General features: G+C 44.4%; 1 long non-coding RNA gene across 1 annotated transcript; it reads left to right on the forward strand.

Annotated features, from left to right (window-relative positions):
- The first annotated feature begins 1,089 nt into the window (after window positions 1-1,089).
- On the forward strand, window positions 1,090-3,751 carry LOC116110464. The gene is made up of 4 exons (XR_004124916.1): window positions 1,090-1,158; window positions 3,236-3,306; window positions 3,456-3,532; window positions 3,703-3,751. It is a non-coding gene; the product is annotated as an uncharacterized LOC116110464 (long non-coding RNA).
- Window positions 3,752-15,735: the final 11,984 nt, after the last annotated feature.

A 15,735-nucleotide genomic window follows, 5' to 3' on the forward strand; every position in this document is an offset into this window, starting at 1 on the left:
ACTCTATGTTGATTAAATAACACTTTAATCCAAAAAAAAAATTTAGGAAATAAAGAATTCTTATTTATTTCATGAATAATACTTTGGGTACTAATGGATGAGTACTAATATGTGTACTAACTAAAGCATAGTATCCATACTATGCGCATAATATGGATACTATGCTTTAGTTAGTACACATATTAATACTCATCCATTAGTACCCATAGCATCACTCTTATTTCATTCTTGAGATTATGTTGACTTGTACCTACAGACACGTAAATGGATAAGTCTTCATATTAAAATCAACAAGAATTTGATTAAACTAACTAAAATAAAGAATTCTTATTTATTTTCATCAGTGCCGTCCCTTTCACTATTAGTATGACCTAGTTTGAACTCCATCTTGATATAAATACAGTATTTGTATGTTGTCTGCATCACCTCTTTTAACATCAGAGAATTGGTCATATTTAGTAAATCCTGACAAAGGATGAGCAAGTCAAAGGTAAATCATTAAATCAGTCACCTTACGATAGAAGTCTTTTCCCGATATATTTAATGTCATAGCCAAAGTCAATGAATCAACCCTTACCGTAGAAGTCTTTCTCTAGATACTTAATGCCCAGGGACCAGGTCGGTTGGCCATTAATTTTCCTTCTCATAGATAGGCAAATGTCCTTGTCTGCTGTCCCCTACCTTTTCACATTTTTAATTTTTATATCACAAGATAATATAATTGAATTTATATATTCTGCAAATGCCCCATGAAAATTAATTACAGATGGTACTAAAATTTAGTTACGATAAATAATATTATATATGACTATTACCAGTACAGCAATATGCTTACACGAAAAACTGACTAATATTCCATAGTGCTATAAATTGTTCAATACACAGGATGAAAACAAATTGGCAATGGATCGAGGTCTTAAAGAAGACAAAGTCAATGAATCAACACTAGCCATAAAAGTCTTTCTCAAGTCAAGAGTACTTTCTCAGGGTCAGGGATGAGTTAGGCGATTAATTAATTGCTTCCTCTTCGTATTGGTTGATGTTCTTGTCTTAGCGTTGAAAAACTCCACCACATAAAGNAAGCAGGAACTTATCATCGAGTGGAATAGCCGGAGATATATCGTATTACATATCAAGTCTCACATCAATACAAATCCTGTAAGCATCACACAACATAACATGAACCAATGTAAGTTTTCATCCCATAGATGACGAGAACCAAGTGAGCTTAATATTTTCAATCACCATTTCAGGGACTTATCAAACAATAGTTTGACAGGAGGAGTGCCCGATTTTCTATCAGAGCTACAACACTTGACTGTCCTGTAAGTTCCTTTATCAGGATGATGGTGAATAAGCTATAAACTTTGGTAGGAGAGCCTAGATTTATTTTAAAAAGTCTTGGGCGGTCTTGTTATCTATTCAGCTAAACAGAACTCTTACCATAAAAACAATGGATCATAATTACTAAATATTAATTCCTTCGCAGAAACTTGACTGGAAACAGATTTGAAAGTTCAATTCCAGTTGGACTCACGGAAATGAAGAAGAATGGTCTGATACTAAGGTGATATTTGTGCAAATTTTTTTATCAATGTGAAGCTTACAAGTTACAAACAGATTTCATGTGCCAAATCAATTAACATTTTGGGGGAAACCAGCCGAGATGATCTATCAATTAAATGCCAGAAAATATTGCAATTATGTATAAGATCATCGGATTCACGTGATCTGGAGCCCTAGATTGTTGTTAAAGTAACCTTTCGATTTTTATTAGGTGTGGACGGGAATCCAAATCTTTGTTCTGCAGCTTCTTGCACAGAGAAGAAACGTTTTATTGTTCCAGTACTAGCAGCGGTTGTTTCAACTTCTGCCCTCTCAACTGTAATGGCTATTTTGTGGAGCTTTAAAAGAAGAAACAGAGGTACGAACACAATTTTTATTTTTCAAGATGAAACTAAGGGTCATTTCGTTGATTAAATATTACAAGACTGATCCCCTAAACAATTTCTGCATCTGTATCTTGATTTTATTTTCTTTATTTTTTCTAATCAAATCTGAATCCATAAATGTACTCTCCACTATGGTGAATCAAATGAGATAATGAAAAAATTTCAATGCAGAAAACAAATGGTGGTTATCATTGATTATAGTAGGAGCAGCTCTATTGGTTCCTCTGTTTTGCTACTTCTGCTATTCAATATGGAGAATTCACCAGGCAAAAGGTAACAGCTAGGAACAACTAAATATGATTTCAAAGTATCAATGGAATCTTATTTCTTATATCTTTCAAAAAATTTTCTGTATTTAGGTACAAAGATGACGTTTATGATCGCATAGGTCTCCTACAACGGTACAACTGCAAATCAATAAATACCTCGCTCAAAGTCTTCTATAGAGCATTATGATACTACCGTCTACCGTCATGCAGACTGCGCGCGTACCGGCAGATCCAATTCTTTGCAGTTCAATATCAAGCCTACAGAGCAACTCTCCAATATTATGTCGGCTTCTACTTTGCTGAATGCTGAGGTTGAAAATCTCCCATCCAACCAGACTAGAGAAATTGACATATTTTTAATGAAGGAAATGGTCGGATGAGTCTGAACTTCCTAGATACTTGGAGGGAGACGGTACTACGGCATAGCCAAAGGCAAGATAAATTGAGTTTTCAACAACAAAATTGGGAATCGACGCTACCGCCCATCCTCAATGCCTTCGAGATTTATAGAGTGCAGAGTTTCAGCAACTGCTAACAAACCAAAACGATGGTCTGTTTTTCTACCTTACGATGTTTTTTCTTTCGATTATTTTCTGTTCTTAATGGAGGGATAAGTAGAGCAAATCACCACCATGAATATAATATTTTCTTTTCATGTTAAAATAATTAGTTGATGCCATCATGATATAAAGTCAAAATAGATAAAAATGGCAAGGAGATCCATGTGCCCCTAAACTTCACTTGTGGCATCTTAATTGCAGCGACGATGATTATGATCCCCCAAGATCATATCCCTGTAATTTTACCTTCTTCACCTGACTAGCGCAACAATCTTTTAAAAATATGAATAACCAAGCGGAACTTATCATCGAGTGGAATAGCGGAGATATATCGTATTACATATCAAGTCTCCATCATCAAAATCCTGTCACTCACACAACGTAACATGAACCAGTAATTTTTCATCCCATAGATGGAACCAAGTGAGCTTAATATTTTCAATCACCATTTCAGGGACTTATCAAACAATAGTTTGACAGGAAGATGCCGGATTTTCTATCAGAGCTACAACACTTGACAGTCCTGTGAGTTCCCTGATCAGGATGATAGAATAACGATAACTTTGATAGAAGCCTAGATTTATTTTAAAAGTCTTGGACGGTCTTAATATCTATTCATTAAACATAGCTCTTAGCATAAAACAGAGGATTACATTACTAATATTTTTTCGCAGAAACCTGACAGGAAACAGACTTGAAGGTTCAATTCCAGTTGGACTCATGAAATGAAGAAGAATGGTCTGATACTAAGGTATCTTTATACAAACTTTAAATCAATTAACAAGTTGGTAACTTGTTCCAATTAAATGCCAAAAAAAAAAAAAAAAAAAAAAAAAAAAAAAAGTCAATTATGCAAGAGCATCGGATTCTCGTGATTTGGAGCCCTATTGTTGTTAACATCACCTTTTGGTTTTGATTCAGCGTGGACAGGAATCCAAAACTTTGTCCTGAAGCTTCTTGCACAGAGAAACAATTATATTGTTCCAGTAACTAGCAGCAGCTCTGTCATTCTCACTGCTGTTAACTGCAATGGCTATTTTATGAAACCTTAAAACAAGACATCAAGGTACAAATACCGCTACAATTGTCCAATCAATTGTCACGTAATCCCAATTTCATGCTTATTAAATCATTATAATTAATAATTATTTCTTGCAGTTGGGAAGAGGAATGGGTCGTTAGAGCAAGAAATCTAAGGTTTTCATACTCTGATCTGGTGACGATTACCAACAACTTTGAAAGGGCAGTTGGGAAAGGGAGTTGGAACAGTTTACCACGGATACTTAGATATACTCAGTAGCTGTAAGATCTCTCGTCCATCATCAGTTCAAGGGTATAAGCATTTCATAGGGGGTATAATGAAAGTACTTGTACAAAGATTTTTTCTACTTCTTCGTATTTGCATGGTACTAATTTGCGTTGGTTCTTCACAGGTCAAACTTCTAATGAGATTCATCATAAAATTTGACAACTCTTGTTGGGTATTGCGATGAGGGCTAAACATGGGGCTTATTTATGAGTTCATGGCTAATGGCAACTTGGAAACACCTCTTAGGTCTGTTGTTCCTTCACAATACATAAATCATTCTCCTTTGATATTTCAAATTAATTTTGCGAGTTTAAGGTGCTTTATCTTTTGTCGTGCAGCACAAGATGATGCAATATATTTATTGGAGGGAGACTTCGTATATCAGTAGAGGCGGCACAAGTTGGAATTATCATATATGCATATTTTTTTTCCACCAATTTTTGTTAAAAATCTCTGATTTCCTAAGTTAGTAACTAAATGAACTAATATGTATTGAACTCGAAATGTAGGATTGGAGTATCTGCATAGTGTTGTAAGCCCCCTGTTATGCCTGGGAAAATAAGCTGACGTGGGAAAGTCACGTGAGAGTGACTGCTCCCTCAAGCAACAAGCACACTCAGACCTGCCAAATGATATGGAAGCTCCCACGTGTCCCTTTCCCCTGCAGATAAATCGGGCGATCAGCTTGGGACGAGAGCAATGTGACATAAAGCCGGATTATCTCCTGACCACACAACCCTGTTATTTAATTAGGATTACACGCTTAGTTTGATATGAAAAGAAGAAGACCCTCATTAAGGGGATTCGCCACTTTTTAAACTGAGAAACTGTCTCTCCTTAACCAACACCTTTACTTTTCAAATCTTTTGTAAGTCAGTCGCGCTGTTTCGACTGACCCACACTATCAATATATACATCAGTTGGACGTAGGACTTGCTACCTGTAGCATCCGAACCACTGTTAAAACTCCTCGTTGCAATTTATTCGCTTTCTAGATTGTACTCGACGTGTGCTTCTTGACCATCAACGCTGCGCACAAAATTAGTTGGTGTCAAATCCCATCACGTTTGGCGCTAGAGGTCTGATTTCGTGTCTACCCTCATCAGATCTTTGACCTACGGGTCGTTACAGCACAAATGGCCTGCCAACTGAACCTGGCAGCTAACAGCGTGCTGGAAGGAGTCCCACTATCCCAGAGGGACACCCCTTCCAACATACCGTCAGTTCGCCAAATGCGCTGGGGATCATCCCGCAGCTCCGCAACTCGACCTGTCCATCAGAAGCTACCTAAGAGGTTCGACAATCCTCTCCAACGTTCAACCAGAGTTGGACCGTTTGGACCAAGGCAGTCATCTACTACAGCCGGGGCGGTCAACCGCCAAAGCGCCTGCGCGAGCAAGCGCGCAAGATAGCCTGTGCCGCGAGCACGCAGCGCTAGCGCAAGGGTAAGCAAGTGCAAAAGTAAGCCTACAGGCTCCCCAAGGACCAGCAATACAAAGCGCCCCGAGCGGGGGTCGCAAAGCTGAGACCTGTGACAAAGTGAATCCCGACGTCCCATGCCACACGTCGCAGGCAAACCCAAGCGAAATGCTGGGCGCGAGTGATTCCTATCACCACCAGCAGAACGATCCCGATCGTTATCATGCGGGGGCCCCCACACCTCGGCGGGCTGTTCGTACCACCGCGAGGGTCGTGAACATGCCCCGCCACTCCATCGCCTTCACACGCCTCTAGTCACGTGTGTCAAGCGGCTGGCATAAAACCGCGAGCCGAGGGAGATACCACCTCTGAACTTTCTTGAACGCAAACCGAGAAGGCCGGCTCGCACGGGTGAAGCAATCCCCATTTGTTCCATTACCGCAAATTGAGGAGCTACGCGAGCTCTGGACGAGTTAAGGGAGCAGCAAAAACGAACAGCGCAGGTCGCCTCTCTGCATCCCCTTTTTTCTCCCGAAGTGCTAGCGGCTCCACTTCCACTAGGGTTCCAATGCCAGATATGCGCCGTTTGATGGAAACTATGATCCGCAGGATCATTATATGAGTGTCAACACCTGATGAGCTCCACCAGGTTTCGGACCTTGCAAATGCCGTTGTTTAGCCGTGACGCTGACTTCTCACGCCAAGCGGTGGTTAGGTCGCTCCCAGCAGAGTCGATCTGTTCGTGGCCTCAGATGAGCACGACTTCCTGCGGCACTTCCAAGCCAATCAGAAGTTTTTCAATGCCTTTGAGCTACCTCAGCAGCTAAGGCAAGAAAGAGCGAATCCCTGCAGTCTTACATTGACCGCTTCCACAGGGAACTCCCACAAGGTGGCTCACGCTCCAGAATAGTCCATCCGAACCTCTTATAATACTAGAGTTTCGCCTGCAAACTACCTGTGGAAAGAACTGCAGGCTGAGGCACGATTTCCCCTCACCAGATTCTACAACCTGCCAGAAAGATCTCTGAATAGAAATTCATTGGCGGCACTCCGCCGTCGCATCACGGGGCACTTTCCAGCAGTATGCCTGTCGGGAGATATAGGCAAGCTAAATCGCAAAGGAGACATTGACGATCAGCGAAAAGGGAAGAAACCCCCTACGAGCAGAAAAGTCCTGCTCCTGTTTCCTCGTCGCGACGCGACAGGACTCAATACACTCCGCTGAATGTGTCCTATCTGCAATCCTCGACAAATCCGAGGAGGCCAGCCTGCTCGTGACTCGAACCCATGAAACCCCTGCTACGGCCAGAACACAACAAAAAATACTGCGTTACCATCGGTGTAATGGCATCTTATTGATGAATGCGAGCTCTAAAGCAGGCTATCGAAGACTCATCAGAAGGGGCACTTCAAGGAGTACTTTATGACTCCCCAAAAGAAAGCGAAGGGAGAAAGAAAAAGCGTCGTGATCACAGCGGTAACAGCAGTGTAAGTAATAATTTTCGGAGGTCCTACCTCGCGGAAACACGCTAGGAGCGCAGGAAGGTATTCCCGCGAAGCCCCATGACCCGATCAAGGGTAATGAACACTTCGCAGCGACCTCAAAAGCCGAAGGAGGACCAATCACCTTCTACGAGAAAGAGGCAGCTCGCTTGCACCATCCTCAGAGGATCCTCTGTGATTACGCCCCTGATAGGGTGTCATAATGTTCTACAAGATGCTCGTACACATGAAGCGCTGTGAACATCCTGTTCAGTCCACTTTCGATGAATGAACCTAGTCGAGGCCGACCTGAAGCCAGCCTCATGCCTCTGTACAGTTTTACAGGGATCCCCTGATCCCCAGCGGAACAATCCAGCTACCAGTCACGCTCGGCGACTACGACGAGGTGACTAGGGTAACCAAATTTTTGGTCGTGGACTACCCATCGCCTTCAATGGAATCTTGGGGCGACCTCTGCTGGAACCTTCAGGCATGTCACTTCCATTTATCATCTCAAGATGAAGTTCCCCACTCCAACGGGATAGGGGGTAAGCGGATCGCAAAGCGCATCTCGCGAATGCTATGTAAGCGGTCCAAATGGCCGACAAGGGAAAGGCATTTCGCGATGTACCCCCGCTAGGCTATGGCGATCAGCCGGATCGAGCCACAGCCGGTCGGCAGAGGATAACAGATCCGATTCAGGAACTCCCCCCAAGCGGCCCAGTGAGGATCTGTCTGAGTTTCGGTTGATCCAAAAGTTCGAGCCGAATGCTAAAGATCGGAAACTGTCTCCAACCCTCAGCTCGCTTCCGAGCTGGTAAGCTTCTGATAGAACATTGACGTGTTCGCCCTGGTCGCATGCGATTGGTCGGGATCATCCCGGACATTATTTTGCCATTCACTGAACGTCAGCAGTGAAGCCAGCCCGTTCGCCAAAAAAAGGCGATGTTCCGAGCGGATACGCCGCACTAAAATCAGAAGTGGAGAACCTTCTCCAAATGATCCATTCGCGAGGCCCTCTACCGACCTGGGTTGCCAACCCGGTCCTGGTTGAAGCCAAATGGCAAGTGGCTACCTGCATAGACTTCACGACCTAAACAAGCTTGCCCAAAAGACACTTCCCCCTACCAAGAATCGATCAGCTCGTTGTGGCCACCTCGGGGCCGAGCTGTTAAGCTTCATGGATGCATACTTGGGATCAATCAATCCCGATGTAGAGGCTAGATGAGGAGCATGCGACCTTCATTAGGACCGGGCTATACTGTACAAAAGTCATGCCCTTCGGCCTCAAGAATGCGTGCGACCTATCAGAGGTTGTCAACCGAATGTTCTTCGACCAATCGGGAGACATGGAGGTCTATGTGGACGACATTCTGGTCAAATCCCAGTGTTGCCTCAAACATATTGCGCATCTCGCTGAGATGTTTGACATAACCCGACTCTACAAAGAAGCTGAACCCTCTCAAATGTTCATTCTGGGTATCGTTAGGAAGAAGTTCCTAGGATATATAGTCAATCAGCGGGGCATAAAATAACCCCGAGAAGATTCAAGCTCTGCTCATATGAAGCCCGACCAGCAAAAGCTTGTCATGAGTTTGAACGGGCGAATAGCGGCACTTAGTCGCTTCATATCAAGGCTAACAGACCGCTGCTTACCATTCTTCAACGTCCAAAGGCCAAAAAATTCGAGTGGACTCCCGAATGCGAGCAGGCATTCCAGAGTATAAAAGAACATCTTGGGAAGCCACCGCCCTCTCTCTAAGCCTCTTCCACAGGAAATCCTGCTCTCTATACCTTTCGTCTCTCGTTCGCGGTCAGGTGCGGCTTTAATACGGGAAAGGAAAGCTCAGTGGCCAGTATATTATGTAAGTAACGTCTATCGTGCCGAGGATCGGTAGTTAGAAATGGAGTGACTAGCTTTTGCTCTGCGGTCGTGTTCCAGAAAGCTGTGCACTTACTTCCATGCCCATACATCAATGTAATGACAAATTACCCCCCCTCAGGCAGGTCCTCCAGAACCCGAGGCCTCAGTAAACTGCTCAAATGGCCATGAATTGAGCCATTTCGAACCTAATATAACCCAGGTCGACCATCAAAGGGCAGGCTATTGCAGACTTCATCTCGAATTTTCCTATCTCCCAAGAGCAATAGCCTAGCGAAGCCGGGCAAAGACGTATTCAAAACCTGTCGACTTGGAACCGTCGACTCCCGGGTCACCAAACAGAAAAAAAAGGTGCGGGTCTTCTCCTTGTGAGCCCCGGAGGGGCTCGAATTCATGGTATCCTCCGGTCAAGTTTAAAGCGGCCACAATGAGGTCGAGTATGAAGCCCTGCTCGGCCGGGTTTGCGACTTGCCAAAGAAATGGGTACAACCGCGATCATCATTTACAGCGCCTAATGCTTGTCGTCAACCAAATCCTAGGGAATACCAAGCCAAGGAAAACATGGTCCGTACGAAAGAGGCTAAGACTCTCTGGGTCGTTTAAGCACTTGAAATCGCTCAGATCCCATAAGAACAATTCTATAGCGACGCCTTGCAAAGATAGCCTTGTCGTTAGATTCTGAGGCTCCTGATACATTCTGTTCGTTTTGTCGATGCTCCAACTATCAGCTCGACCGAACAAGCGTGAATGGGTTCAGCCGGATTCCTGATGACCCCTTGTCAATCCTCAAGGATGAACTTGCCAGCGACAAGTTGAGGCAAGAGTCCTGCGAGTAAGGTCTGCTCGTTCTACTCATCGGGATCATCTGTACAGGAGAGGATTCAGTGCCCTCTCCTCCGATTGGTAACCAGTGAAGAGCAGATACATCATAAGGGAATTCATGAAGGTCTACGGTACCACACGCAGCTCTATCTCTGCGACAAGGTTTTCGTCAGGAGATTATTGGCCCCATGCCAGTTGGAAAGGGAGGGTCAAGTTGTCGTGGTCGCGGAAACATTTCACAAAATGGTTGAAGTCGAACGCGCTAGCCCGATCACAACCAGAAAGCTAAAAGACTTCGTTTTCAAGAACATAGTGGGCCGCTACGGAATTCCTCACACCCTCATCTCGGATAAACGGAAAGCAATTCGATAATGAGGGTTCAAGCAGTTCTGCACGAGCTGGGCATCCATAAAAAATTTCCCTCAAGTCGCCAGACCGCAAGCGATGCCAAGTTGAAGCAGTCATAAGACCATCAAGCACACTCTAAAGGCCAAGCTCGGCACCAAAGGAAATTGGGCCGACGATCTCCCCGAAGTCTATGGCGTACAGACAACTCAAGAACCTCCACCTCGAAACCCCTTTTTCGCTGCCTATGGCGTGCGAAGCGATGATCCCTGTAGAGGTCGGACCGGTTCTCTTTCGAAAGGGACTTGTACATGATTTAGAACGAAGCACTTAGGAGAGCAAGTTTGGATCTGGTCGAAGAGCACCGCAACACGGCTTCATATAGGATAGCAGCCTACCACAGTCGGCGCAAAGAGTTCTTCGACTCACAAGGTCAAGCGAAGACTTCCAGGTCGGAGACCTTTGCTAAAGGAAGTTCTCCTCGGACCAGAGAGCCAAGTGCGAGGTGTACTAAACCTAACTGGGAAGGTCCGTACCGGGTCGACAAGTGTATCAGACCGAGGACTTACCATCTCAAAAGATTGAACGGCTCCAAAGTACCCGCGACTTGGAATGCCGAGCCCTCCGCCATACTATCAGTAATCCAACTCAGCTCTCAGTTTTTGTTAATTTCTTTAATGTCAGTATTACTTTGTTCGCTCGAAACAGTTCGCATGTTCTGTTCGCATGTAAGAATTTGTATGTAATTGCATATGTAATCCGATTGTAAATTGTACCTATATGAAAAGGCGAACACAATTAAAAGAAATAGTATTCCATTTATGTACAACAAAAGACCCAATTACAATGGGGGCGACTTGTTCTCCTAAGGCTGGTCAGGGGGATCCTTTGAACCAGAACCCCCTGCTTGGTCGGGTCGTTGGGTGGCCCCGGCTGCTGATGTCTTCTTTCGCCAAATCCACAAGGCCTCTTGCCAACCCTCTAGGAGGTCGACATGTCCAAATCTGTTTCTTGCTCGCAGGAAATAAATAGACCCCGATTGCCTCCTGCGGCCTTTTCCTCCAGCCCTCTAACTGATTCCGCATTGCTTCAGTCAGAGAAGCGATTCCTCCCGACTCTCCTAGAGTTCGGCTCAAGAGCTTGCCTTTCCTATTCGGAGGCCTCTCTCTCTTGTTCAGCTCGCTGAGCCCGTGCGAAGGTCGCCGGGATCTCCTGGTCCTTTTCTCCGACCCCTTAGAGCCTGGCAGTTGTCCTTTGGATTCCTTAACTCTCCCACGTCGATCGAGCTCCGTCTCTGGAAGTCCACTGTTCGTAAAGTACGTCCTTTTGGTTCAGATACCTGTTCGCCGCTTCGAACGCCTGTGTTCTTTCCGCTTCGACGACCAAAGCTCTGCTTCAGTCAGCTTCGCGACCTCCTCCTTCAGGTCGCTTGTCCCCTTGCGGCCCCCAGCCGTGTCTTCTCCATAGACATCCTCATCGCAGCAACGCCTGCGAGCAAGATATGAGTTAAGAATAATCAGAATGAAGTTTCAAATACAGCTCGTTTACCTTGCTTAGATGCTGGACGACGTGGTCATCAGTCGCAGCCCGTATCAGCAAACTCGTCGTATGCTCCGATAGCTCGCACTCGAGCAGACCATAAACTATCGGCTGCAGTATTCGGGTAGACTCCCCAATGATCTAGCACTAGTGCGTCCTTTGCCTTATCGGCGCGACCGCCTCGCTCACGAGGCTCCTTGCCCGACCTCCTTGATTCTTGTCCGCACCTCAAGGCTCTGTCCTCAGATTCAGTCCTCCGACTCTTCGGCCTAATCTGCTTCCTCTTCTTCGACCTCTAGCGGAGCCTTCCACCTTGGGTGAGCAATGGTCCCTGAGGACCCTGTTCTGTCCTGGTCGCTTCTTGCACAGATGGGACTGGGGAGGCGCGACTGTTCGCACCGCGTTGCCGGAATAGGACGAGCAGTTTTGGTCGCTCTCTCTCTCCTCACTCGATTGAGGGAAGATGAATGTTGCTCGGCGGGGCTGCTCGGACTCCTTGGGGGCATAGTTTCTGCATTTAAGTTGTTAATAAACAAATTTATTCTACACCAGAAGGAAACTAGTATAACTTACCTTCTAGGGTTCTAAGACGCTTTGTTGCTGAAAAAACCGTACTTCCCACAATTCGCGAGTTGTCACAAGCTTCCCCTGCGCTTTCCACTCTCCTCGTCCAGTACTCGCAAAAGATACGAGCCTATCTGGGTCGGTGAGGTAAGGCTTGTCTGGTCGTTCTATTAACTGCAAAAGAAAAGGCATGTCGTTATTTATAATCATGCGAGCTAGACATGAACCCAGCGAAAAGAAACCTACTTGTTCCTAAAAACGGCAGTACCGTCATGAATAAGAAGAACTTTGTCTCGTAGGCCCCCGCACTTGCTGGATAGCTATGTATCCCCCGGCAATGGTAGTCTCGCCGAGACAAATAGTATGAACTCTCTGTCCCCTACTCTTCTTAAGGTAGTAGGCGACGCCGAGCTCGCACCGCTGTTGGCTCGCCAAACCGCTCTCACAGCACGCGATGTACATCGCGACAGCGATGACATACGCGTTTGGCGTCAGCTGCATCGTGGCATCTCGAAATGATCACGACCGACCTGATGAAAGGATGGAAGGAATCTCCTCCCCCCACCCTTGAAGATCTCTTCGGAGATCGCGGCAAGGCCACGAAGGGCGTCGTGACGACCTGGTATGTCGAGGAACCCTCCGCGCAGACGTCAAACATGCTTTTTTATCCTATCAAATTCCTCTAGGGTGAGAACCGAGAAGACATCAAGGGATGCATCCTCGGAACGTCCCACGAGGACGAGGCTGGCCGCTTCCCTCGGGTCTAGACGTTGACAATCCATTCCAGAGTTTCAACATCGACAGACACGTCATTTAGCGCTTCGTGTTTTGTCCCGTGCGGGGCGCAGGGACAAATTCTTAAAACCCTAATAGTAACTTGAGCCGCCACCCCACGCTCGAATCCGGCAACAGTGGCGCATCTCTGGTAGAACACCGACGAGACTCAATGTCGTGCCACCAACCAAACAAATGCAAAAAAAAGAGAGGAAGAAGAGAATCTTACCTTCTGGATAAGTACCCGAGCCGAAACTCGTTTCAGTTGCCTGAGAAGCCCGATCGGAAAAGAATGGTTTCTGGTTTGCAAAGGCTGTCACTCGAGACAAAAGGGATTTTCGTGACCTCATCTAAAAATGTGAGTTTTTATATGGATTGTGAATCGACGGTTACCACTTCTCGGAACCAAAACACAGCCTCCTCTCCTCCCCGCATTTAATGCGCCCCACGTCGCATAATTGCCTTGATAGGAGTCGTCGTTTCAAGTGCGCGTGCAGTCGGGCTATCGAAACGACGCCGAGTCAGCACACGCATTAATGTTCCCTGGCAGACACTGCGGCACGTGCAGAGCGCCTGACGCTGGAACCAGGTCATTGAATCTCTAACCCTAAGTACAGAAAAGAGCGTCCGACGAATCCAGGTCGCTATATGAAGATTGTCAGTCGCTTAGCAAGGATGGCGCGAGGTCGTGTTCGCCAAAGGCCTTGTGCCGAGCTCATCCCATTCAGTCGGAGCGACCAGAACACCTCCAATGTGACTTAGTTTCCAAGATCGATCCTCAAACCTTAAAAACTAGGGGGCTCTCTGTTATGCCTGGGAAATAAGGTGACGTGGAAAGTCACGTGAAGATGTACCTGCTCCAGTCAGAGCAACAAGCACACTCAGACCTGCCAAATAATATGGAGCTCACACGTGTCCTTTCCCCTGCAATAAATCTGCGAAATCAGCTTGGGAAGAGAGCAATGGACATAAAGCCGGATTATATACCTACATCATACCAACCCATGGATTTAATGATGATTACACGCTTCAGTTTGATATAAAATGAAGAAGACCCCTTCATTAAGGGGATTCGGCCCATTTTTACACTAAGAACATCTCTCTCCTGTAACACAACACATTACTTTTTTCCAAATCTTTTGTAAGTCAGTCCGCTGTGGACCTGACCCACACTATCAATATCAATACAATCAGTGGACGTAGGACTTGCAACCTTAGCATCCGAACCACTTTAAAACCTCTTTGCATTTTTTCGCTTTCTATATTCGTACTCACGTGTGCTCTCTGACCAATCAACGCTCGCACTGAATTAGTTGGTGCCAAATCCAGCATCCACCACCCATAGTCCATAGAGATTAAATCCACAAACATTTTGTTGAATGAAAATTTCCAAGCCAAATTATCTGATTTTGGCCTTCTCAGAATATTTCCATTGAAGGTGGAACTCATGTCTCAACTACAGTTTGTGAACCCCTGGTTACCTTACCCTGAGTAAGTACATTGTTATTGGATAAGCATAATTGCATAAAAGAAATCTTTGTTCTTAATATATGGAATTAGCACAAAATGAATCCATGCATGCTGCCCCCGTAGGTTTATATTCGAATAGGTTGACTGAAAAAAGTGATGTATATAGCTTTGAGTGTGTCTCTTAGAGTTAATGACATGCAACCTATGATTGAAAATCCCAAGAGAGAACTCACATCAGTCAATGGGTGAGTTTCATGCTTGCAAAGGCGGATATTAAAACATAGTAGATCCAAGATTACAGGTGACTTGACATTAACTCTGTTGAAAGCTGTAGAAATAGCAATGGCTTGTATGTCTCCACTACCACCAAAAGGCCAACCATGACTCAAGTTGTGATCGAATTGAATGAGTGTTTAGAATGAGATAGCTCGTCAAAAGGTGGACAATGACATTGAATCAAAGATTCTATTGAATTGTACAATTCAGATCATCATGCTTAATTATATCTCACAACAAGTGTATGCTTTCTCATAGTATGTCGCTGCTTTAGTACTATTTATGTATCGTGTCCCCCATTAGACCTTCTTTTGACTTCAGTTTTATATTTCGTGCTTTGGAGAGAAAGCAACTATGTCTATTCAGTTAATTACAAATCCTAAATTGTATTATAACAGACAATATAATATGGATCCTGTATAAGTATGTCATAAACCATTATTTCATCATCAATGTGTGGAGTCTGTAGTGTTGGATATTAAAAACTCTAAGCTGGTAATTATTGGAAACTAGTCAAAAATTCGTTATAACCTTTTGGGAGACTAATAATCAATCGTCTCAGAGTTAGACAACTTCAAATATTCTGCTAAAATCTAGAAAATTGAATCTGGTTAATGGCAATATGTGTTTCACACAATGTTCAGGTCCAGTTCACATCTCAAAGTTTTAGTTCTTCTCTATCAGAATATTGTTAAAAAACACAGTATCACCAACTGTAACATCTCAAAGTTTTAGCTATGCTCTTTTCTCCATTTCCAATCAGCATTCTCTATTTATGGGCCCCTGAACGAAAATTCGTCCAATTTTTTGCTGGGACAATGGGTGTTTAATAGGGCTAATTTACAATCTGGACCTCTAACGTTATGGATTGGGCTCAAGCGTTATTGCCACGAGAGTGATTTTTATACCTATCAAATTTATCTGTATCCCTCATACTAAATACATATTTATTATATTTAAAAAAAAAAAAAAACTCTATAATCCCAATTAATACCGAAAATAGCCCTCTTTATTACGTTTAATTAGGGTTTTTAATTATAACTTTTCCTCATTTTCAAATTTAATTATGTTT

This window comes from Pistacia vera, unplaced genomic scaffold, assembly GCF_008641045.1.
Source record: "Pistacia vera cultivar Batoury unplaced genomic scaffold, PisVer_v2 Contig602, whole genome shotgun sequence".
Taxonomy (NCBI): Eukaryota; Viridiplantae; Streptophyta; class Magnoliopsida; order Sapindales; family Anacardiaceae; genus Pistacia; species Pistacia vera.